Source organism: Neofelis nebulosa, chromosome 6 (assembly GCF_028018385.1).
Source record: "Neofelis nebulosa isolate mNeoNeb1 chromosome 6, mNeoNeb1.pri, whole genome shotgun sequence".
Lineage (NCBI taxonomy): Eukaryota > Metazoa > Chordata > Mammalia > Carnivora > Felidae > Neofelis > Neofelis nebulosa.
In genome coordinates, this window is record NC_080787.1 from 37,422,087 (window position 1) to 37,447,405 (window position 25,319).

Consider the following 25,319-nt stretch of genomic DNA (forward strand, 5'->3'; position numbering starts at 1 on the left):
GGAGGCAGAAGAAAAACAATCACTCATAGTTCTATCATCCAGACACCTGAGGGTGTGGCCTGAGAAATGTACTTAAGGGGAAGAGGTAATCCTAACTTTAAAAGACATTTGGAGAGAAGGGAGTTACCCATTGCTCATACACCTGTGAGTCAAGTTTTGTTCCTAGCCAGATAACAAACCCAACTTCTTCCGCCATACTGCCTACTAGCTGCTAGGTATCTTGTCATGGTATATCTGAAGGGACAGGTTGGGATAACAGGTCCCTTCCCAGTCCTCAAGAACTGGGTTAAGAAGCAAGAACAGAATTTGCTACAACAGTAAGGAGGATGCTCCCCATTTATGTGGGCAAGCATATTACTTAAGTACAAAGGAAGATAGGTAGAAAGTCCATAAGCATAAATTTCTAGTTGCAGAAGCCTCTCCAGGGAGGAAAGTCTTTTCTTTAAAACTACAGGCAACACGGACTCCTCCAGTGGAGTCTGGAGACCCAGGTTCTAGCCCCGGCATGGCTTCTGACCGCAAGTCACTCACACCCCCTGAGACCGTTTCTTCAGTGGAAAGACGTGGAGGCTGTATTAGACGACCTTTAAATTCCCTTCCAGCTTTAAATTCCCTTTTGCGATACTTGTCAGACTTGTCTTACGGCCCTGGAACATCCCCTCCTGCTCCTCCCTCAGCTGCCACGCCCGCATCCCACACCAGAGGGCGCTCCAGGCGGGTCCTGGGTAACATGCGGTGGGCGGAGTGCAGAATCAGGGGAGCGTCCAGGACGCGCGGTGATTGGCCCCGGCCGGGGCGGAAGGGGGCGTGGGGAGAAGGGGGCCGAGCTGCGCGGTGACCTCAGGATGGTGGGGGCGGGGTCGGGCCGCGCAGCGTGTGACGCCGCGGCCGCCTCGGAGCTGGGGATTAATGGGAAAAGTTTTGGCAGGCTTCGGAGGATTCTGCGGAGCCTGCGGGACGGCAGAGGCGGCGCGGGAGGCGGCCAAAACAGGTCAGTCCGGATCGGGGGAAGCGGTAGCAAGCAGCGGAAGGAGACGGCGGGCCCGGGCTGAGGCGGCCAGCCGGGTTGGGACGCGAGGCCCGGTGGGGAGTGGGGTGGGGGGAGCGGCAGGGGTCCGCGGGTTGAGCCGCTGCGGCTTCCCGATGGCCCGGCCCCGGCCGGTGCGCCGTGGTTTGTTGCTCTCCTGGCGCCCGCGCGCCCCCAGCCTTTTGGTCCCCCATCACTGAGCCTGAACCGCGAGCCTCCCCCACCAGACTCTGCCCCCTCTTGGGCCTAGTGGCTCCGTCTTGTTCCATTTCTGTGTTCTGAGAGCTGGGTCTAAGGTTCGGGGTCCTCTTCCCTTCCCTACCATTGCCTCTGACCTCTTCCTTCATCCCTTCTGTGGTGTCTCCAAATCATTGCCCTCTTTACCGAGGATCTCCTTGGGGATCTTCTCTGTCCCTCTCGTTATCTTTATCTCCTGCCTTCGTCCCCCTGTCTGCCCTCTCGGTCTTTGCTCTCTTTTCCCATCCTGGTCCCCCTTCTTCCCCCATTTCCTGCCCCCCCCTCAGGATTACCGCTCCCCCTCATCTTCGCGGTGTTATTAGGCTTTTTCAGCCCCGTGCCAGCAATCCCTGTCTACCTAAGCCCCTTTTACCCTGGCTACCCTCAGATGCCCTGTTTTCGCCTCTCTCTCTAATTTCCTTATTAGCCCCGTCCCCTGCATTCCTGTCACCTACCTCCCAGTTCCTTGCCTCTACTTCGGGAAGAAGCATTAGCTCCATGCTCTACTCCGCTTTTCCCTTGACTTGCTGCTGAGATACCCCCCTGGGGTGGGGTGGGGGGCATTCAGCCCCTGATTGAAGTAAGGGGCTGAATGTCTGAGGTAAATAGCAGGCAGGTCTGTTTGGGAGAATTGACTTGGGTGTTGCATCGGGGATGATGTCCAATTTGTACACCATTCTTCTAATCTCAGTTTTAATACTTCCCCTTTATGGGTCTGTTGACTTCCAGGAACCCTTGGGGAGAGACCAGCCGCTGAGTTGGGTGTGTGCCAGGGGTAGCTGGAGGCCTCATCCAACTCTTTTCCCCTTCCAGGAAACAGGGCTCCGTGTCTTTCCACTCTGGATGTACCCAAGCACGGTTACATCATGATACTCCAGATTATCTCTGTCCTCTCTGCCCACCCTTCTCCCTGTGCCCCATCCCAAAGAGCTAAGAGAAGTCTCCAGAAGTTGTGCCCCAGAGAATGCCTTAACCTTTTCCCTCTGTACTGTGTCCAAGACATTTTTTTCCTGCATGAGTTTTGAAATAGATTGCCAGCCCGATAGCCCTGGGGGCTGGCAGGCGGCTGTCCTGTTTGTTATTGGTCACCTGAACCAGCCTCTGATTTTCACTCGTACATCCCTGACCTCACTGAATGTGAGGGCCTCTGATGTCAGTCACTGAGCAGGTTCTCTTGAAGATTCTTCCTCCATTTTCCTTGAGAGCTTAATTTCCTGCGGATCCAAGAGGGAGGCGGACCTTAAGTTCTGTTCCTTTTGCCCTGCCAGGTGGATATCTGCCTGGGGAGGTTGTGGGGCTGTATTGGTTAGATGGTGTCCGGAATTTGAGTTGTGTCCAGTCACTCATATCCTCTCTGGGGCTAGAGACCCCACCACCTTCTTGATGTGTCTTCGTGTCAGGCAGAAAGTTCTTTTCAGATGCTTTCAATTTGCGCTCCTTTATTTGGCATTGGTCCCCTGGAGAGATCTTCAGGAAATAACATATCCTCTGTTTCTGCCCAATCTGATCTTGGAGGATTCTGAAAGCATGACCCACTCTCACATTTAGAAATGAAGGCCTGTTGTTTCACCTCGCTCTGGGTTTCTAGGTCTCCTCTTTTGAGGATCGTGCTCTCTGTCTTTGAGCCAGAATTGGACCCAGAATTGGCAACCTTCAAGAGCTGTGGTGGACAGCCAAGTGAACCAGCTTGCACCAGACTTTAAAGTTTTGGAATTCTCTTGTGCACTGACCCTTTTCTGTGAAAGGAGTACGATTGTGGACGGCTGAGCCAGTTTCCTCTCCACTGGCCCCTGAGCCCCTTCCTAAGCAGTACTTGTGTCAGATTTGGGCAGAATGGACCAAAAGGGGTGGCCTTCTTCCTGTGAAAAGCATCCCTCCAGGGTTTGAATGGGTCATTCTGATGGAGGTGAGCTTGTGTGTTTGGCAGTAATTTAGTCCAGTCTCTGGCTCCCAAGGACTTGACCTGGCTCTTTGACAGGTTTGCTACTCCTCTCTTTGCTTATCCGTTAGTGGGGCTCTGTACCCAGGCAGCAGGTGAGAAGGGCTTGAGAAGAGGGCAAGCCCAGTCCTTATGCAACAGCTTGGGCACCAGCAGCTCTGGCTGGATACATTCCTTCAGTTTGTCCACTCTGTGGCCTTTGTGGATGGTCAGGATTATCAATTACCAAGTTCCCATTCAGTGATTTTTTGCAGAGTTTGGGCCAGCCGTCTCTGTTTTTCAAAAGGTGTAGGCAGACAGACCCCTGACATTATTCTACAGAAGATGTAACCTGTCAGCTCCTTAGTTTAACGGACTGTTCTTTTGTTTGGCTGCCTTTCTCCTTGCCTCTCCACCAGTGTTTTCTTCCTTTGGTGTGTGCCTCTACCCATTGAAGAAGAATGGCCCTTACCAGGCCTGTGGTCCCTCAGATCTCTTCCCTAAGGGCCGGATAGAGGATAGCCGTGTTGTACACTGGCCTCGGAAGCAAGTAGGCTTCTGCTTTGGGTAGAGTACAGCTGTTCTGGCTGTTGTGCAAGCTGTCCTGAGGGCATGCAGATCCTGGCATGTTCTGGGACCGTGTAGCTCCTCTCTTTCAGGAGTTGGATTGTGGCTTTAAAGACTTCAGCTGTATAGCCTGTCACTGAGGCTCACCTCCCAGTGTGTTCCCTGCTGGCTGGGAAGCTCAGTTGCAGGGCCCTTGTCCAGTACCTGAGTAGGGCCTGGAAATGCCAGGAGCTGCCCCACTGCCTTGCACTGTCCACGCTGGGATCACTCTCTTCTTCCTCCCTACCCAGCGTCTCCACAGACTTGGTCTGTCCTGCCAGGCTCTGGCTTGTGTTGGGTCAGAAGTTCTGTGTGTGATGATTCCCTGGTCTATGCCATGTTGTCCCAGATTGCACAGTGGCTGCTTGTCAATGGTTTCAAATCCCCGAGCATTTTTCTGTGCCTTGGGATCCAGGGGGAGGAGCCACTGACAGCAGCTGGTTTCAGAGGAGAGCTGGGCACTTGCTTGAGCCTGGCAGGGAGGAGATGGCCTCTTGCATCAGGTTTCAGACATGTGGGTCTTCTTCCTTGGCAGGTGGTTCCTGGCCTTCATAACTCTGAGGCTGGTGATTGGGGTGTGACTCTAGTCCTGGTTCCATGGGGCTTGGGTCAAGGACTCAAGCATGACTCAGGGCATCTCCATTTATGAGCTGCCACCTGTGGGGGATGTTGGACTCCAGATCCTTCTTCACGTTGCCAGCTCCTTGTGCCCCACCCTGGTAAAATCAGCAAAGCCGGTGTCTGCTTACTTGGAAATCAGCACACTACTTCCAGGACTGGGAAATATTTGCTGACTCAGGCTCAGAATAACAACATCTCAGGGTGTGTGTGTGTGTGTGTGTGTGTGTGTGTGTGTGGGAAGGACAGAGAAAGAGCCAGCTTGCTTGGGAGCACCTTTTGAGCCCTAGTGTTTAATTATAATATTAAAGCTGCTTTTCTGACCCCTGGTGCTTCTCAGCTGAAGATGTTGGGTTTCTTTCTATCCTGCAGTGTTGCGTGGTGTTTTGGGCATGCACGTGGTACTCACGCAGTGGCTTCTGTTCACCGACAGATGAGGACAGATGCACCAAAGCGGTAATCCCATTTTCCTTACACAAGGACCTCTGACAACCAACTGACACATCCCAGATTTAGGATCCTGGCCCAAAAGATGAAGTGATTTCACTGGGGCTGAGTTCCTAGATCCCAGGTGTCTATCATAACATTTGGTACTCATTGTTTACACATAGTGGGCATTTATTTAAACATTATTAAAGGTCTATGGCTTATGTAGTTTTGGGGAGAGCACTGAGATTTTTCACCTTTACACCCACTAAAACATAGACTCCACGAGGGCAGGGACTTAACTTTGTTTCCTGTTGTGTCTAGGACTGCCTTGCACCGAGGAGATGCTAAATAAATATTTGTCAAATGAATCAGTGTACAAACTTTTCTTCTCTGTCTGTGTGGGTGCCAGACAAAGATGGTGTCTGTCATTTTCTTTCATTTGTGCAACAGACATTTTTGAGTGTCTGCTATGTGCCAGGCACAGTAGTAGATACTTGGGGAATGATGATAGTAAAAAAAACCAGATTCAGTCCCCATCTTATGGGTCTGTGGTTTGCTGGCATATGTGAGCTGGGCGTAAGAAATGGAGCCGTTTTCTTCCATCTCTGCTAGCGTAGCAGATCTGCACAATGCTCTGGGCTTCTTGTTACTGTTTCCCTGTTTGTCCTCAGGATGCCTGGCAGATTTTATAAACTCTCAGAAGGGGAGCTACAGGGAATTCAATGTCATTGTCCCAACTATTTGGGAGGCCGGGCTATGGTGAGGTCCCTGCCGGGGGCCAGGGAAACATGGGCTCCCATCTGGTTTGTTGTAATCTCTGAAGTTCAGTGGTTCCAGGAGCTGTTTATGAGCCTTACTTCCCTTTCTCTGCCTTTAACACCCTGTGGGTTTTCCTGTTGCCAAACAGGGTGCCGAGCCCATGTGTCTGTCAGTCTGTGGGGGTCAGGTTGTTTGTGGATCTTGCAGGAAGGCCTCAGGCGGGGGCCCCTCCTGTTGTCCAACCCGTACCAAGTCCTTTCGTCTCAAGGAAATGTGCATGAGGAAGAAGGGGGGCTTGGGAGACTTCTGAGGTTCCCCGCGAGGGGATAAGGTAGAACTTCCCCCTGGGTTCATTGCTCTGTCGTTTGTGTCAGCAGCAGCTAGTCACGGTGGCAGCAATTGTACATGTCCAGGGGTCACTTGTCCAGTTTATCCCTAGGCTCTGAGCTCCCAGTCCCAGCTAGAAGTTTTCTTTCTTAGTTTCCATTGGCAAAAGGTGAGGCTGTCAGAGTTTTCAGTGCTAATCTCAAAAAACTGTGGTTTGGTTGTTATCTTTGTCTTTCTCATCTGAGGCACTTTTGTGGGTCAGGTGCTGTGACAGATGTTTCAGAAACAGTCCTTGGCTGCTCCCGTCCCCCAAGTGTGTGGAATCTAGTTGGGGAGAGAAGACATGTACACAAAAAGATTTTGAGGGGCGCCTGGATGGTTCAGTCAGTTAAGCGTTCAACTCTTGATCTCAGCTCAGGTCATGATCTCATGGTTTGTGGGTTTAAGCCCCGTGTCGGGCTCTGTGCTGACAGTATAGAGCCTGCTTGGAATTCTGTCTCTCCTTTCTGCCCCTCCCCACCCCCTCTTTCTCAAAATAAATAAATAAACTTAAAACAAAGTCTGTCAAATACTCAAATCTAACTTATAATTTGTTACTCTTGGGGTGCCTGGGTGGCTCAGTCGGTTAAGTGTCCGACTTTGGCTCAGGCCATAATCTCACAGTTCGTGAGTTCAAGCCCCACGTTGGGCTCTGTGCTGACATCTCAGAGCCTCCAGCCTGCTTCAGGTTCTGTGTCTCCCTCTCTCTGCCCCTCCCTCACTCATGCTCTGTCTCTCTCCCTCTCAAAAATAAATAAACACTAAAAAAACCTTATAATTTGTTACTCTTTTCTTTCAAGTAAAAAATGTTGTATCATGAAAAAAATGACTGGTTTAGCTTGCAACTCAATCTCATGACTGTTTTTTCTCGATAACCACGTAACTCTTGTTTTATTACAAAGAATATTTAAAAGACATGTACTTAAAGGTCAAAATTTAATGAAGTTAGTTTTTATTGTCTCATTTAGGACATTCTTTTTTTTTCTTTTTTTTATTTTAGAGAGAGAGGGAAAGAGGGAGAACCCCAAGCAGGCTCCACAGTCATTATGGAGCCTGATGTGAGGCTTGATCCCACAACCCTGGGATTATGACCTGAGCCAAAATCAAGAGTCAGGTGCTCAACCGACTGAGCCACCCAGGCGCCCCTCATTTAGGATATTCTCAAGTGGAATTGATAATTTATTATCTTTCATTGTTGTTTGAGTTGACTGGCTCATCTGGGCAGTTCTTAGTTGGGATATATTGCTTTAGTCAAATGGAGGCTGGGACAGGAGTCATTTGAAGGCTCAACTGGGCTGGACATCCACCCTGGCTCACTCACATGGCTCGCGCTTGATGCTGGCTGTTGGCTAGAGTGCTTACATGTGGCCTCCGCATGTGACTTGGTCTTCTCACAGCACAATGGCTGGATTCTGAACAGAAACATCCCAAGAGGGAGTATACTGAGAGATCAGGGCTAAAGGGTAAGGTTTCTTGTGACCTAGCCTTGGAAGTAACACAGTGTCAATTCCTTTGTCTTTTCCTGGTCTCAGGACCAGTTCAGATTCAGAGGACTGCACAAGGGTATGAATACCAAGAGGCATGGTTCATTGGGAGGGAGAGAGGGCTCCTCAGAGACCAGCTACTGCTTCTTTTTTAGCATCCCTTATGTGAGGTAGCCTGGCCGGTATATATGAGTGATACTTCCAGGAGAAAAGTGCATCTTCTCGCCATTTCCATTCCTGGGAACCACTGTTAGTTAGGAAATTCCTAGTAGGTTGGTAGAGGCCATCAAATGCCAGGTGAAGGAATTTGCACTGTGTGTTTTTTGGGCAGTGGATAGCCATTGCTGGTTTTGGAGCAAGGGGTGATTGTGTTAATATTGCATTAAAGATTGATTGAATGGAGAAAGAATGGAGATAGAGAGGTTAGGTAGGAGACTACTCCAGTGGTCTGAATGTGAGGAAATTCTTCCTCATACTAAATCTGAGTTCCTCTGGTTTTGATTTCGATCTTTCAGCCACACAGATTGAGGACCCAGGGCATGGCTAGAGGAACCCCATCCCCCCTTTATTCAGGGACGCTGGTACACAGGACAGATCAAAAGGTTCACCAAAGGTAGAAGGCAACTAAAGTCAGGTTTTATTGTCAAGGCGCATTAAAAAGTTAATAAAAGAAAAAAAGAAAAACCAGTTAGTAAAAGAAAAAAATAAAGCTTCGTTGTAGCACCACTAACAGTGTTTCAGTTACATCTTCGTTTCGCTCTCATGGACCATTAGGGAGCGAGGAGAAGAGTGAGAGGCAGAAAGAGGGGGACAAATTAGAGGCTGGTAGGGAGAGGGGGAGAGAAGGAGGCCAAAGGGGGAAACAGCAAAAAGAGTGTGAAGGAGGTTGGGAATGGAGGAACTGCTCCAGGCTGAGGGGCGACTCACCAAGCTGGCAAAGAGCCCACTCCTTCTGTGCTTCCTGGGGGGCCCTGGCCTCAGGGTTTAGACACCTCATGTCTTGCCCAGCCTCTGTAGCTTTTTCATTTGAGAAGAGACCGTGGGAAGAGCTGGAGTGGATTTGGTGTTGGACGGACCTGGGGGTGATTCAGCTCTGGTATATGGGGTATACGGGGTGACTGAATGGCTGACGTGAACCTCGGGCTGTGCTGAGGTCCCAAACCCCCTTTGTACCGAGCTACGTTCTGAGGTGGAGAGCTCAGGAAGAAATGCCTGTCCGAAACAGTGCCTTCCCTGAGTTGCAGGCTGTGGCTCCGGGGGCCCAGCCTCAGCACGGGGATTCTGCAGGTGCTGTTAAACAGTTGGTGTCCTGGGCAGTGCGTTGCGACACCTCCCCTTCCCCACCCCCCACCCTGAGTCCAGTCTTCAGAGCCTGCCTCCCAGCCCGGCCTTGCCATCACCTCAGCAGCCCTCCCAAGACCATTACCAAATTCTCCACAGCTAATAGTGACACACTTTTGAAAGAGTTCTCTCATGAGGCGAATGCTGAAGGGAGAGGCTCCCCAGTGTTAGGGGAAAACCACTTGCTGCTGAAGTTCATTTCTGCGCTGTTAGACGAACAGGTATCTAAAAACAGATTTTCCCTGCCTTCACTTGTAATCTGCTGTAACACCGTGATCCTTGTCTTATCACTGCTTTTGGCACTTCCCTCATCCAAGAGTTGTGAGCTCAGAAGCACGTGTTTTTGGCTACTATGCCAATGGAAGTGCAGGCCAACTTTGCTCTCCCAATAGGCGACATTAGCCAAGCAGGCCACCCTCCATATACAACAGTCTGTGGGCCCACTCTCCTCAAAAACAGGACGTCCTTCAATTTGCCAGAACCCAGAGCTTTACCTATCGTCCTCTTTTCCAAACAAGCAAATGTGGTGTCCCTTCCTCAGTTTCCCTTAATTGCTTCAAATATTGCCTTGTTCATAACTCTCACTTTACTTTCTTTGCCTCTGGTTCCATTTCCTTTAGCACCAGGTTTCTCAGCCACAGACATTTTGGGCTGGGTAAATCTTTTATTGATTGATTGAAAGTGTGTGTGTGTGTGTGTGTGTGTGTGTGTGTGTGTGTGCACGCGCGCAAGCAGGGGAGAGGCAGAGAGAGAGAATCCCAAGCAGGCTTTGCCCTGTCAGCACAGAGCCAGATGCAGGGCTCAGTCTCATGTAACGTGAGATCATGACCTGAGCTGAAACCAAGAGTCAGACGCTTAACCAACTGAGCCACCCAGGCAGCCCTGGGCTGGGTAATTCTTTATCAAGTGGGCTGTCTGTGTATTGTAGGATGTTTAGCATCATCCCTGGCTTCTACCCCACTAGATGTTGATAGCTCCTCCCTCTACCAGTTGTGAAAACCAAGAATGTCTCCAGGCATTGCCACATATCAAGGGGGCAGAATCACTCTTGGTTGAGAGCCACTGCTATGTCACTTCACCCACTAAATATTTCTGGCCAGCTGGATCCACCGGTGAACAGCACATCAGTAAAACCAATACAGTAAGCGTGTAGTTTTTAACATTGGAAATGTATCCTCCTCAGTCACATCACTGGGCCCTTGAGGACTTTGGGGAGCAGTGAAGTAATTGACAATGAGTAGCATGTTCCAACTAAGTAAGAAGCCGTATGATGTCTCCATAACAGAGGGACAGTGTCCAAGGTGTAAAGCAATCTCCTGGAGTGGTTGTGTTTCTTGTGTTTTGCTTTTCCAGGTCTTTTGGTGTCTGGGCCAAAGCCACCTTCCTATAGCTCCCAGAGGTGCCATGCAGGATAGAGTTGGTAATGTGTAGCATGTAAACTGTCATTAACCTGTCCGTTCCTGGCGTCAGACATTACTAGCTGATCTGGTGCTCTGATCACAGCAGCATTCCTCTCCAAAGCCACATGAGTTCTTGGAACCCTCTACGCAAGGCAGTTCTCATGAGAGAAGGCTCACCTGCCATCCCTGATCTTAAGCTTGCTTGTCTGGTCCAGACCATTTCTTTCCAGCTTCCCCTACTGCAAAAGCCTTTGGGACAGTCCAGAGATCCTGGTGGGTTCCCTTTGACCCCACAGCACTTGCATCTTGGGATGAACTCCTGTGTGGTCCATTGGAGGCTTCAGGTTGGAGACTACCGTTCTCCCTTAAGGAGGCCTTCCAGCGGCCAAAATGCTCAGTTCCATGAAATTAGTTCCCCACCCCTTAGATAATAGCAAGCAATGATAGCAAAAGAAAGACCCTAGTCCAGGACGCTGCCAGGATTCTTGTTCTGACCCTCTTTCATGTGGACCAGAGGTCTGAACTATGTTCCTTCCGCACTTTTGGAGTCTGTCTTCCGTGGTGGTAGACTGGGTAATGGTCCCCAAAGATATCCAATATCCAGCCTGTGACCCCTGGGACTTGTAGATGCTACCTTATATGGCAAAATGGACTTTGAAGATGCAATTAAGGATCTCAAAATGGGGAGATTATCCTGGATTATCCGAGTGGGCCCTAAGTGCAGTCACAGGTGTCCTGTTAAGAGGGAGGCAATGGGAAATTTGATACAGAGGAAGGCAGTGTGACTGTCACTGGATCTCAAGATGGAGGACGAGGCCAAGGAACACAAGGAATGCAGCTCTAGAAGCTGGAGAAGGCAAGGAAACACATGTTCCCCTAAAACCTCTGGAGCAACGTGGCCTTGCCAATAGCTAGATTTTGGAGTGAAACCGATTTTGGACTTTCACCTCCAGAACTGTAGGAGAATAATTATGTTTTAAGCCACTAAGTTCGTAATTTGTAACCATGGCAGTAGGAAGCTACCTATAGGTCTCATTTACCTCCAGGCACAGGTGGTGACTTGGCTGGTCCTCGTTCCTATTTTAAGGCAGTCTTAGAGCATCCCTTTTACAGCAGTTCAAGATTCTAGGTCCTGCCTTTTCCCAGACTAATATTTGAAACAATATGCTCTTTGGGGGAACCTTTAAAAGAGTTCTTAGGAGTAAAAGAGAAAGCCTCAGGTAGTGTCTGATCCTTGTTTTTGTAAGTCACCCCATACCTTCAATCAGATCAGTAATAGTTTCTTTCAGACTGTTGAGGATCCAGGATTAGTGTACATCTCACTCCGCTTCCATCTACCACTCGTTAATAGGCATATATTGAGTACCTCCTATGTGCTAGGCATTGGGGTGAAGGAGTGAACAAGCAGATGAAGAAGACTCCTGCTCTCGTGGTGGTTGTGGTGGAGAATGAGGAGAGAGCCAGAATTATGTAGTGAACAGGTCAGATGGTGGTAAATGCTATATCAAAAAATAAAGCAGGAAAGAAGTAGTGGCACTTTTAAATAGAGGGCTTGAGGAAGGCCTCACTGAGAAGATAATCTTAAGGCTCGAAGAGGAGAGTGAGCCATGTATGGGAAGAATCTTCTGAGTGAGGGAAAACAGGTGCAAAGGCCCAGAGGCGGGAACATGACTGGGTGTTTGAGGAATAGTCCGGAGGCCACTGTGGCTGGAGTGGAATGAGGGGAGAAAAGAATAGAAGGTGAGGTCAGAGAGGTGACTGGGGCCAGATCACCGTTGACCCAGAAGTCTGTAAAATCTCTTACTTCACCTGGCCCTTAGCCTCTTCCTTCCTTTTCTCCTCACACGACCCCTCGGTCTTTATGCCTGTGTTCCTCAGTTCCTTTACATAGAATATCTATCACATCGTACCTACGGCACATCAGCAGGTAAACGTAGTCAACTTAAAATGTTGGAAGAGGGGGGAAAAGCATTCTCCTCTTTCTGAATAAGAAAAGCACTTTCACTGTCAGTAGTGGTATGGAGCTGTGTTCCTAGGGATGCAGGTTGGCTGCTCTGCTCTCCCCAGGCAGTCCTGGGGTGCTTTCTGGGGGTCCTCACTTCGGTCACCCTCCTCCTCAGCCCATGAGGACCTCCAAGCCCCCAGGCCTGCTACTTCTTTCCACTCCACTCCTCCTGGGCTACTTAGTGTGGGTCCCACAGCTGACTTCCTGACATTCTGTCTAACCAGCCCACTCTTCTCCCTGCTTTCCTCCCAGGAGCAGCACATAGCCTGCCTTCTCCCCCACTACTCAGCCAGGTGGCTGGGGGCTGCTGGAAGAAGGAGCAAAGTGTGTAAGCTGGTGCCACTGCACATTTATGGTCACCACTTAGCTTCTCAGCAGCCACAGGCCTGCCCCCACCATGTCTCAGAGCCCCTAGCTCTCCTGGGAGTGGCCTTTCCAATCCGAGGGACTCTGCCTCCTCTAGGTTCTCATGATGTGGTTTGGGTTTCTAAGAATCAGATCCATACAGGTCAAGTAAGCCCAGCTTGAAAAGTCATACTGTTCCTGGATAGTGACCCCATGCCAGTTCTGGTGCTTTGGCAACTTTTCAGAATGACAATCTGTCAGTAGTTCATGGTAAGCTTCATTGCCATCTAGGGGTCAGTTACAAATTGTCCCCACAGATTAAATTCTCCATGCCTGTGTCCCTGATTTTATAGTCTGAGGTGACGCTTCCCAGAACCTGCTTTAAATAATGGCATCAAATTGTTGCTGAGAAATTAAAAATCCTTGGTAATAAGCAAACTGAGCAATGATCATTTTCTATCTCCCAAGTGAAAATCACTAGGTGAATAAATTCCCAAACTGTAGAATGCATCCAATCAAAATTGTATTATCCCAGTCTTGTTTTTATTTTTGCAGTGTATGATTTCTATGACATCTCTTTTTTTTGGCATCTTAACGCCCCAGTGTATTGACATCTACTTACAATTTGCCTTTCATGTCCTTACAGCGTGTCACCTTGTAGAAAAATATTTTGTCCATTTTCTAGCCCATTTCCTGACCTAGTAGGCTTATCTGCACCCAGGCCAAGGCCTGTCTCCGTCCCCTGCCAGCCTAGGGTAGCCTTGTCTTCTCACACACAGCCAGGACCATCTGTTTTTGATTCACTTTTGTACCCCCACCCTGGGCACGTTGCAGACAACCAAGAATACCTCTCCTGAGGTGGTTCCAGCGCCGCCCGTGCTGCCCATGTGCTGCTTTCCCTCTGTGGTCTGCGGCCTGGACCTTGCCCTCCTTTCTTCCTTCTGCTTCCACCGTGAGAAAGAACTGATCCATCCATCTGATGTTCTCGATGAATCAGAGACCTTGTTGAGTCGCCAGGGAGCAGCCTCCACCGCACAGTCACGTGCTCGGTCCTGATGAGTGTTCATTAGCCACGTTCAAAGATCATCTCCCCCGAAATTGGCTCCTTGATGGGCAAGTGTCTTGTGCAGAGATGGCTCACCAAGCACTTGTCAGACGGAAGAGTGACTGGATGGCCAACCTAAGTGGCTTGCTTCCTAGAGTAGCACTGGCACTAACCTGTGCCGGAGCCCTGTCTGGGAAGTCACTTTACGGGGCAGCAGTCAGACGTCTGTAGAAGGAAACTTAAGGACCCCTTGGCTAGTTATTGAAAGACAGCTGAGGTGTTTGGTTTTGGCAGTCTTTCCCATTTGCCTCCTTCTCTCCACTTCCTCCCCCGGGGGTCTGGGGAGCCTCCCTTCTCGTACCTCTGGCTCAGCACCTACCGTGCTATATTATGGTGGAGTTATTGCCTGCATTCTAGGCTCTGATGTCTGATTGTGAGTTCTTTCGAGAGCTGGGCTCACCCGTGTCTAATACCCACAGAAGTCAGTAGCTACCCAGGAGCCAAGCAAGCTATGGCTCTAAGGTGTTGAATGCACTGTGCTAATCACGTCACATGCATCATCACCTTGTTGAATCCCCACAACCCTGAGAGGTAGGACTCATTATGCCCGTTTTATAGATGAGGATGTGGAGGCTCAGACTGGTTAGGAAAGTTGCCTAAAAGCTGCACAACTAGTAAGTGGCAGAGCTGAGATGTGAACCCAGGTGTGTAAAGCTGTGTCTTTGATTACCACACAGCAGGCCTCCCCCACAGAGGATGGCTGGTTGACTGTAATTCTTCCGGTGTGGAAAGTACCTGCTTGACTGGCCAGACTGGTGTTGGCTTCCAAGAGCACTCCCTGCTTTTGAGCCCAGCAGAGTGCCTTGTTGGTCACTGGGCAGAACCAGATGTTGGCAGGCTTTGGAGCCCCCTGCGCAGTCTTGGGCCAGGTCAGTGGGAAGAGGAGGCCCTGAGAATGGCTGTACTTAGTGCCTCCCTGGATCTGCTTCAAGGCCGTGAGCAACCCCCTAGAACCAGAAGAAATAACCAGCCAACTGGTGGGCCAGGCATGTGTAGTGGCAGGGGCTTGAAGGAGGAAAAAAACCAATCTCTGATCTGAGTGATTAATCAGCCTGTTTGCAGTCTGGCGAAGGGAGAGAAGAAAGAGAGAAGGTGGCCCAGGTGTGCAGATATGGAGAGAAGAAAGAAAAGGAAATTGCCTTTATTCAGATTCTCCTTTGGGCCAGATGTCATGCCATGGGTGAGCTCACTCTCCTTCATACCAGCCTGCAAGAGGCAGGTATTGGTATTCCCATTTAACAGATGAGGACGTGCAGGATCACAGAGCTTAAAGAGCCCACTCAAGTCACACACCTGACAAATGACAGAGCTGGGGTTTAAGCCCTTTGGTTCCCCCTGTGCTTCTCAGTTCAGACTGCTTTTCCTGCTCTGTCCCCTTAGCCTGGGCTTTGCAGGCACTTGTGAATGTGTGCAGGTATCCACTGTGAGCAGAGGCTGAAGCAGAATGAGGGCTCTGGGTACCTGTCCTACTCAGCTGCTTGGTTCCTACCTAGACCAGCAGGACACTGGGCTCAACGAGCGGGGCCTTATGTTTTTCCCCTTTCTAGTACCTTGCCATCCTTGGCTTATTTTTAGAGAGCTATTTTTATTTCTGCTCCCACTTCCTGACTGGAGGCGCAGGGGTTGGGGTACAGGGAAGGCTTTGGGAATCAGAAGAGACAGGCATAAGTAACATCTCAGCGGTGTCCTTGGCTGGGCTCTGGGGACTGTGCTCCCCTGCCTGCCTTGATGGCCCCTCCTCAGGCCAGCTGTAGGCCCAGGGGATCTTGGACAGAGGGACAGTCGCACTCCTCCTTTCTTTGGCTCCTCAGAAGGGAAGGAGCTTTCCCCTGAAGCAGAACAGGAAGTAGCATGTGGCACTCTTCATATTTTTAGCTCACTGGCTCTTTCTGAGGATAAGGACTTTGAGGGAATTTGGGGTACTGGTTGAGAGCCAGAATACTTGGGACTGAGTTCTGGCTCTACTAGTAGCTTTGGGCAAGTCACTTTATGCCTCAGTGGCTTCCTCTTCTATAACAAAGGGGAGATAACTACCCCTCAGGGCTGGCTTGAGGATTAAAAGAGCTCCTACTTGTAAAGGCATAGGTGTATCACTCATTGAGTGTTGATTGTTTTATTGTTAGCGGATCTCTGGACCCTAGGCACCTAGGGCTTGGGGTGCATGCCAGTACATGTTCCTTGGTGAATAGAACTTCAAGACTATTTATTTTCCTGTTTTCTTCTGAATGTTGGCTGGAGTGGGTGTTGACTCCCTGCGGAGCCCATAGAGTAATTCTCATGGCAGCTTCCTGCAGTCCACCCCCTCCAGCCCTTACCTGAGCCTTGGATGAGACAGTCAGGTGAAGTGAGGAGTCTTCCAGCTGGAGGATGTCAGTCGCCACCCCCCACCCCCCCGCCCTGCTTTTTTCCTTTTGCACCTTTCTGAAGCTCTGGCTTTTGGTTGTGAGCTCTGGAGGGGTAGGGACCTGGATCCCATGGGTGCAGACACGACCAGGTGATTCACGGTGCTTGGGCCCAAGGTTTTGAAGGGGGGAGGGGTTTGCCACTGGCAAGCTGTTTAGCTAGTAACAATGAAAGACATCTTTGGAAACTTGTACTTGAGGGCTTGGAAATTAATCAGATACCACCAGTGGCCAGTATAATGGAATTTGGAAAACAGTCGTTTTTAGGATATGGATCTGGCACTCAGGCACAAGCGTTTCCATGTGTGTGGTTTTTAATTTATCTTAAAATGTCTTAATTATATAAATAATGCTTATTCATAATAGACAATTAGAAAATACTTAAGTCATGGGGATAGAATGGGCAGCATGCATTATTATAGTCAGTAACATTGTATTACAAATTTGAAGGTTGGTGAGAAAGTAAATCTTAAAGTTCTCATCACCAGAAGGAAAAAATATTTGTAACTTTGGTGACAGATGGTAACGAGACTTATAGTGGAGATCATTTTGCAGTGGATACAAATGTCTAATCATTATGTTGTACACCTCAAACTACTGTATGTTGGTCATACTCCAATAAAAAAAGAAAATACACCTAAGCACTGAGAACGAAATACAAGTCATACATAGTCACACCATCCATAAGTGACGGCTGTAAAGTTTAGTCTGTGTTCAGATTTTACTATGACTTTGTGTACTTATTTTTTTTCTTTCAAAAATGGGATAGTATTTATCATTCAGTTTTGCGACTTGCCTTTCCAGTTTTTCAAGTGGTTTCTTTCTTTTTTTAATTTTTTTGGGGGAGGGTTTGTTTATTTTTGAGAGAGAGAGCACTAGCGGGGGAGCGGCAGAGAGAGTGGGAGACACAGCATCCAAAGCAGGCTCCAGGCCCTAAGCTGTCAGCACAGAGCCCGACGCAGGGCTTGAACTCATGAACTGTGAGATCATAACCTGAGCCAAAGTCAGAACTAAACCAACTGAGCCACCCAGGCTCCCTGATAAGGAAATATGTCTTGGTGAAAGGTGCTCCTCCACCGAGGCCCTGCTCTTTCCATGAACTTGCACCTGGTCTGCTTTCTCCACCTGGCAGTGCCCAGGCCAGGTGGTTTCACAGGTCTGGTGTGCCCGGCCCTGCTGGCCTCTGTGTGTCAGCAGCTGCTCCGTGGCACCTCACTGGGCAATAGGCAGGGATCTGAGCATAGTAGTCAGGCATAAGGAAGATGTTCCCAGCACCCTCAACGGCTCAGATTCCATTCTAGAAAAACAGCTCAGAGCCAGCGAGAAAATTGAAGATGGGGTATTCTGGGAGGAATAAGCTATGCCTCCCCTTTACTTCTTACAGAAAAAAATGAGATCTCTGGCACTAGGTGAGGAAAAGGCTTGTCTGAGCCCTGAGGGTGAGTGAGTCTTGGCATCTCAGCTTTTTTTCTGGGCCCCTCTGATTTGCACACAGGCTGGTGTTACATGGTGAGGCCAGGAATTCATGATTATGGACAGGATGACTTCTATAAGTCGTGTGTTCCTATGGGCCTTCCTGGATCATACTTGTTTTCCTGTGGATCCCAGTCTTGGTACAACTTGGCAGAAACCCTCTGGGCCACAGAGCAGGGTAGCTTCCTGTACATCCCCTCAAGCATGCACTGCTCTTCTCCCTTCCTCCACTCCTGAGCTATAATTAAGTTCCTCCGTGAAACCGAATCCCTCAGCTGACACATGCTTGTAACTGCAGTCCTGGTCATTGGGCAGCTCGTCTGGGGTGACTCTTGGGGCTGGTGTCTCAGCCTCCAGACGGTCTTGGGTAGGTCTGTAGGAGGTGGAGACCTGCCAGGACAGGGATGGGTCTAAAGAAGCAGGGACAGGCCTTGCCCAAGAGCCCAAAAGTGGGAAGTCATGGGAGCAATGAAGGGCTGGTGAGCAGCCAGAGTGTGTTAGGGGACACAGAGGTGGAGGGGATGGACAGGCTGCCTTGCAGGGTGAGAGGGCACGGACAGGGACAGGCTTTTGAATCACTGAGCCCCAAGGCAAAATGTGAGCAGTTTATTTTATTTTACATTGTATATGTTTCTCTAGCATTAAAAAATTTTTTTTGATGTTTATTCATTTTTGAGAGACAGAGCACGAAGGGGCAGAGTGAGAGACACACACACAGAATCCGAAGCAGGCTCCAGGCTCTGAGCTGTTAGCACAGAGCTCTCTATGTGGGTCTTGAACCCACGAACCGCGAGATATGGTCTGAGCCAAAGTTGGACGCTCAACCGACTGAGCCACCCAGGCGCCCCATAGTTCTCTAGCATTTTAAAATTGAGATATACTTCACATAACATAAAATTCGCTTCTTTAAAGCATGTATGTCAAGGGGTTTTGGTGTATTCTCTCTGATGACCTCTAATTCCAGAACATTTGCATCACCCCAAAACAAACCCTGTACCTATTTGTACTTAGCCCCTGGCACCACTCTCCCCTCAGCCCCTGGCAACCACTAACCTATCCTTCTCCCTGGATTTCCCTATTTTGGATATTTCACATAAATGGAATCTTACAATGTGTGGCCTTTTGTGTCTGTCTTTCATTCAGCATAATGTCAAGGTTAATCTGTGTACTTGCTATCTAAGTAGTATGCAATGGTACTTCATTCCTTTTTATGGCCGAATAACATTCTACTTTATGGAAAATACCATGTTTTGTTTATCCATTCAGCAGCTGATGGACATTTGGGTTGTTTCCATTTTTTGGCTGCTGTGAACATTCATTGACAGGCTTTTGTGTGGATATATGCTTTAAGTTCTTTTGGGAATATAACTAGGGATGGAATCGCTGGGTCATATGCCAACTTTGGCATTTTGAGGAACTACCCAAGTGGCTGCAGAGTGCCCTCACTCATTTATTTATTATGTTTATTGGCTCTTTATTTTTATTTTTTTTAAGGTTTATTCATTTATTTTTGAGAGGCGGGGAGGGGCAGAGAGAGAGAGGGAGAGAGAGAATCCCAAGCAGGCTCTGCACTATCAGTACAGAGCCTGATACAGGGCTTGAACTCACCAACTGTGAGATCATGACCTAAGCCAAACTCAAGAGTTGGATACTTAAGCGGCTAAGCCACCCAGGTGCCCCATATTGGCTCTTTCTTTCTCTCTTTATTTTTTTTTATTTTTTTTTATTTTTCAACATTTTTTATTTTATTTTTGGGACAGAGAGAGACAGAGCATGAACGGGGGAGGGGCAGAGAGAGAGGGAGACACAGAATCGGAAACAGGCTCCAGGCTCCGAGCCATCAGCCCAGAGCCTGACGCGGGGCTCGAACTCACGGACCGCGAGATCGTGACCTGGCTGAAGTCGGACGCTTAACCGACTGCGCCACCCAGGCGCCCCACTTTCTCTCTTTATTTTAAGTGTTTATTTTTGAGAGAGAGGCACGCAGAGCACAAGCTAGGAGGGGCAGAGAGAGAGGGAGACACAGAATCTGAAGCAGGATCCAGGCTCTGAGCTGTTGGCACAGAGCCCGACGTGGGGCTCAAACTCACAAACCGTGAGATCGTGACCTGAGTTGAAGTCAGACGCTTAACCGACTGAGCCACCCAGGCACCCCGGCTCTTTATTTTTAATTGTAAAATATACATAACATAAAATTTACTGTTTCAACCATTTTTTTGATATGTTATTTTATTCAAATACCAGTCTGACCACACATGGTCCAAAAATATGCAAATAACCAACCAAATATAGACAGATGTTAAAGACTTGCCGCCCTGGAAGGAGGTGGCCTCAGACTTGAGAGCGTCGATGCAGTTGTTGATGATCTGGTTGACCTTGTCCCCCTCCTTGGCGATGGTGGAGATTTAGGCCACCGAGGTCTGGCTGTCAGGGCTGGGCTGGCCCAGCTCGCAGTCCTTGTGCTCGGCCTGCTGTCCCATGTGCACCTCCATGGAGTTGCCCTTGCTGGCCTTTGGCGTGTTGTCGCTATCCACCAGCTGTACTGCTCTGCCTCGCTGGCGGCTGCCGGCAGGTATGGGATGAGGGTCATGGCCTTGGGTCCCGACAGCGGGGCCCGGCCAGGTGCCTCCATCTCGGGCCGTACATGAGCTTGATGATGGTCTTCTTGAGGCCGCCGGCCGCGGCCGCCTTCTTGTGCTTCTCCTCCTGCCGCCTCCGCAGGCAGTAGTAGACGGTGCCGAGCACCGGCACCATGCCGAACAGACAGCTGTGTTCACTGGTCTGCCTCCTTGCTTCACATATTGTATCTTATCCCTCCTGGCATACCAGTACACTATGGAGCTTCCTCATTCTTTTTCGCGGCTCCCTCATTTGCTACATGAGTATGCGGGTGATTTCCAGTCTTCTGTGGCAGTGAATAACCTTGCCATCTGTCGTTTTGCACACAGATAAACAGGTTGATAATGATACAGTGTGACAGATGCAAGGATGGAGACATACTTGGGAACAGTGTTGGTGGGGAACAGGGAAAGGCTCCCAGAGGAGGCTAGTTGATGGTACTTTAAGAAAGTCTCAGGGGCGCCTGGGTGGCTCAGTCGGTTGAGCGTACGACTTCGGCTCAGGTCATGATCTCGCGGTCCGTGAGTTCGGCTCTGTGCTGACTGCTCAGAGCCTGGAGCCTGTTTCAGATTCTGTGTCTCCCTCTCTCTCTGACCCTCCCCCGTTCATGCTCTGTCTCTCTCTGTCTCAGAAATAAACGTTAAAAAAAAAATTTTTTTTTTTAAAAAGAAAGTTTCAGCCTGGGTGGCTCAGTTGGTTAAGCATCCAAGTTCGGCTCAGGTTGTGATCTCACGGTTCCTGAGTTTGAGCCCTGCGCCGGGTTCTGTGCAGACAGCTCGGAGCCTGGAGCCTGCTTCGGATTCTGTGTCTCCCTCTCTCTCTACCCCTCCCTGCTCACACTGTCTCTCCCTTTCTCTCAAAAATATAAAAAAAGTCTCAGGGTGAGCACTGGCGTATGAGGTGGGCCCTGCAGGCTGGAAAGAAGTGCAGCAGGCAGAGATGTGGGAAAGGCAAGTGTGAGTCAAGGAGCAACAGCTCAGATGTGTTCGGGGAAATCAAGAGTATTGGTTATCTATCACCTCATAACAAATTACCCCAGAGCTTAGCAGCTTCAAGTAACATTTATGATCTTGCAGTTTCTGGAGGTCAGGAGGCAGGTATTATTGCGAGCAAGTTTAGAAGACCACCTCCAGTAGCAAGTTGTAGTGAGGATGGGGTTGACTGGAGCAGGCCAGCATGGCCGTATGCAGCCATTATTGTAGGTAATCTGACACGCTTGGCTGAGAAGTTGGGATTGACGTGAGGACAGGGGGAGCCAGCGGAAGGCCTGTGAGTAGGAGAATAATGTGGTAGCTGTCATTTTAGACAGTTAATCTGCTAGCATTATACTAGAGGGGTCAAAATGGAGAGAGAGAGAGAGAGAGAGACATTAGGAGATGTCTTTATTAACCTTGGTGAAAAGTTGCTGGCCCATAGTAACAGTTGCTTTATATTGAGCACTTTCTCTGTACTATGTACTTTGGCTGCATTTTTCTTATCTTTGAAACGACCACAGATTTACTTTGCAGCTGAGGAGACTAAAGCCTCCAAGAGATAAGAAGCTTGTGTATGGGCCACAGCTAGGAAGTTGGAGAGGAGCCCTCAGGTCGGCCTGGCCTTGAAGACGGCCTTTTGGTAGCCATGGGGGTGACTGGGGAGGCCTTGGCCGTTCCTGGATGCTGAAGAGAGACAGAGGAGTCTTGAGAGGTTGGCGTTTTGAACCCAGGTGGCTAGGACAAAGATGACACTGTAACAGGAAGGAGAGACACCAGAGGGGACACTGGTGTGGTGGGGGAAGACGAGTCATCCTTGGAATATGGGGCACTTGTTGGCGTGGTCCCTCCCAATTGTAGGGAGATCGTAAATAGTCCCTGTACTTTGTATATGAAGATGTACCCTTGGCTGAAAAGGGCTCTACAAGTGGGAGCTTGTTGGTGAAAGGGTACTTACTGTGGGGTTGTTGTTTGTTTGAACACTAGGTTTACACGTTCTCTCGGCAGCCCGTGTGTTCTTGCCAAAGTCTGCTGGTCAGAGCAGTCACTGGCCAGCCCAGATTCGAGGAGGGGAACTAGACTCCACATCTTGATGGGAGGAGTAGCAAAAGGATTGTAGCCATCTTTACTCCACAGATAGTCAGTCATGGAGAGCAGAGATTTGAACCCAAATCTGTGTGACTCGACTAGAGCTCTTTCTCCCACACCATATCGTGTCCCTTTCTGCTTCTGATTCCTTGGGGGCTGCAAAGATTGCTTGCTGGCTCATGTATATGTTGTTAGAGGAAATGATTCTTTTTTTGGTCTCCCAGAGTAGGAGTTGCACTGGTTACCCCTTTTTCCCAGGTTAGCATCCAAGATTACTGAGCCTGAGAGAACCTTCCAAAACAAGCTTTTTCGTAGGGATTTGCTAGCTGCCTCCCCAGACTCCGGCGCTCCTTGCTAGACATGCATGGAATTTCCCCATGGAGTTTCCCTTTCTGCACTTTGTAGCATTTCGGTCCAGCGCTGGTCCTGTGGGATCCTTGTGGTGTTGCAGCCAGATGTGCAGGCTGGCCTGGTTGCTAGTTGTCCCCGACAGTATCTAGTCCAGTGATTCCCAGACATGGCTCAGCGGGCAGATTCACCAAGGAATTCTGGAAAAAATGTAGATTCCTGGGTCTTGTCTCAGACTCCTTGAATTAGAATTTCCAGAAATGATGTCCAGGAATCGGCATTGTAAAACTCCCCATTAACTTGAGAGGGCAGCCCGATTGGGGAACCACCGACTTCTCAGAAAGGTGCCTTCTTAAAAAAGAAAAGAAAAGAAAAGAAAGGTGCCTTCTTTTGAGGTCACTGATCAGAGGAATCAGTGGGGCCTGACAGTGATTGTCCAGAGGGTCTCACTCTTTTTTTTTTTTTTAATTTTTTTTTTTTCAACGTTTTTTATTTATTTTTGGGACAGAGAGAGACATAGCATGAACGGGGGAGGGGCAGAGAGAGAGGGAGACACAGAACCGGAAACAGGCTCCAGGCTCCGAGCCATCAGCCCAGAGCCTGACGCGGGGCTCGAACTCACGGACCGCGAGATCGTGACCTGGCTGAAGTCGGACGCTTAACCGACTGCGCCACCCAGGCGCCCCCAGAGGGTCTCACTCTTTACAACCAGGAAGTGACCCCTGAATGCATCCAGGAGATTTCTGACGCATCTGCTCAAATCTTTGATATGCTTTTGCATTCTTTGATAGTTTCTGAACATTATGGTGACAACTGGTTTTCTTTTAAGGCGTTTGCAGAGGGGAGTAAGCTCTGCCGGTGGTCGGCAGACCCTTCTTAACTGGGACCTATTTGGTCTGATTTATTTGGAATACAAAATTTGTTTGCTTAGCTCTCTGATTATCTTTGGTGCAAAGGCTGGGACAACCTTATAAATAAATAAGGTTAATTTGGATACATATATCCAAGTTAGGACAATAGTCAGACCTTCCTGGTTCTGTGTCTCGGGCCTACTTAAGGTCCTCTTGTAGCTTTTAAAACCCTAGCTGTTTTGTCAGTTAAACAACTGATAACTACATTTTAGAATAGTTGGAAATTACAGAGAAATATAAAGAAGAAAATAAAAATTACCTTAGAATCTTCCTCCCAGAGACTTACCACAGTTAATATTTTGATGGATATTCATTCTTTCATTTTTTTGTGCCTTCTCTCTCTCTCTCTCTCTCTCTCTCTCTCTCTCTCTCTCTCTCTCTGTCTCTCACCGCCCCCCCCCCACACCTTTATACACCCTCTTTTAGAAAGCCACATTGAAGTCATATTGTGATACGATTATTTAGCAGCTTTATGGAGATATAATTCAGATACCATAAAGTTCACTGGCTAAAATGTACAATTTGATGGCTTTGAGTATATTTGCTGAGTTGTGTAACCATTGCTATAATCTAGTTTTAGAACTTTTTCATCATCCCAAAAGGCAGTCTTGTATCCATTAGCATTCACTCCCCGTTTTTTCCTCCCCTGCCACCAGCCCTAGGCAACCACTAATCTACTTTCTGTTTCCACGGATTTTCCTTCTCTGGACATTTCATGGGAATGGGGTCATACAGTATGTGGTCCTCTGTGATTGTCTTCTTTCACTGAACAGCTGTGATACTATTTTGAAACCTGCTTTAAACGTTTATATCACTAGCAATTTGAATATAGTTTTCAAAAATGCATTTTTGACAAAGCAGAGCAGTATTCCATCTTAAGAGTGTATCTGAGCTTATTTATTTAACCAATCCTGCTGATGGACCCTTAGGTTATTTATCCTTTTTTGCTATTATATCTAATGCTTCCTGTACTCAGAAATCATCTTGTCTGTTAACTTACTGCCTAATTGTCTGAATTCCTGACCCAAACAGAAGCCCTTTGGGGGTAGCCACCTCATCTGTCTTGTTAACATTGTCCCCCCACTACCTGGCATTGTTCCTGGCTGCTTGGTAGGTATTCGGTTGTATGTGTATATAATTTTGAAGGATCCAAAATGTTAAGGCTATTGGCAGACTTCACCAAATTGCCAAATTCCAGAGAGTTGTACTAACTTACCATCTCTCTGCAGTACATGAGAGTGTTTGACTCCCTGCCCCCTTGACTGTGACTTAATTTATAAAGGAAATCCTGTGATCTTTTGTAATATAGCACTCTCTGACCTGTGAACCAGTTAATTTCGGAGTCAGTGAGTGGTCACATGCCCCTTTCTGTGGGCCACAGAGTCCTGCCTGTTGAAGAAGATGGTGCTCTGGACTCCTGGGTCCTCATTGTGGGCATTGTATCATTCCTTAGAGAGGCTGCGTGGCATCCCTGTCACGTGTGGACATATTGGGGAGTGAGTAAAGTTGGCTTGGTCAAGTATGTGTAAGATGTTGTTTCCAGCTGCTGATTGAAATGCCTTTGAAGTTACCAAGAGAGATGTCACCCTGGAAGTTGTGTGTCTTCAAAAAAAGAAATAAAGAGGGGCGCCTGGGTGGCTTAGTTGGTTAAATGTCCAACTTCAGCTCAGGTCATGATCTCAACGGTTCGTGAGTTCGAGCCTCACACGGGGCTCTCTGCTATCAGCATGGAGTCCACTTCAGATCCTCTGTCCCCCCCTCATCCTGTTCCTCCCCTCTGCTCTTGCTCTCTCTCTCTCTCTCTCAAAAATAAACATTAAAAAAATAGAAATGAAGAAATGCTTCCAGGAAGTGTGACACAGTCAA

General features: G+C 48.8%; 1 protein-coding gene across 3 annotated transcripts in view; it reads left to right on the plus strand.

Annotated features, from left to right (window-relative positions):
• The first annotated feature begins 835 nt into the window (after positions 1 to 835).
• Positions 836 to 25,319, plus strand: part of PPARD (peroxisome proliferator activated receptor delta) — an 81,347-nt gene continuing 56,863 nt past the window's right edge. For 2 of the 3 annotated variants that reach the window (XM_058733673.1, XM_058733676.1), the window contains exons 1-2: positions 836 to 991; positions 4,779 to 4,862. The gene's annotated coding sequence lies outside the window, so the exon portion shown is untranslated. The remainder of the gene's footprint in view (positions 992 to 4,778; positions 4,863 to 25,319) is intronic. The other variant, XM_058733674.1, reaches the window with a different exon arrangement.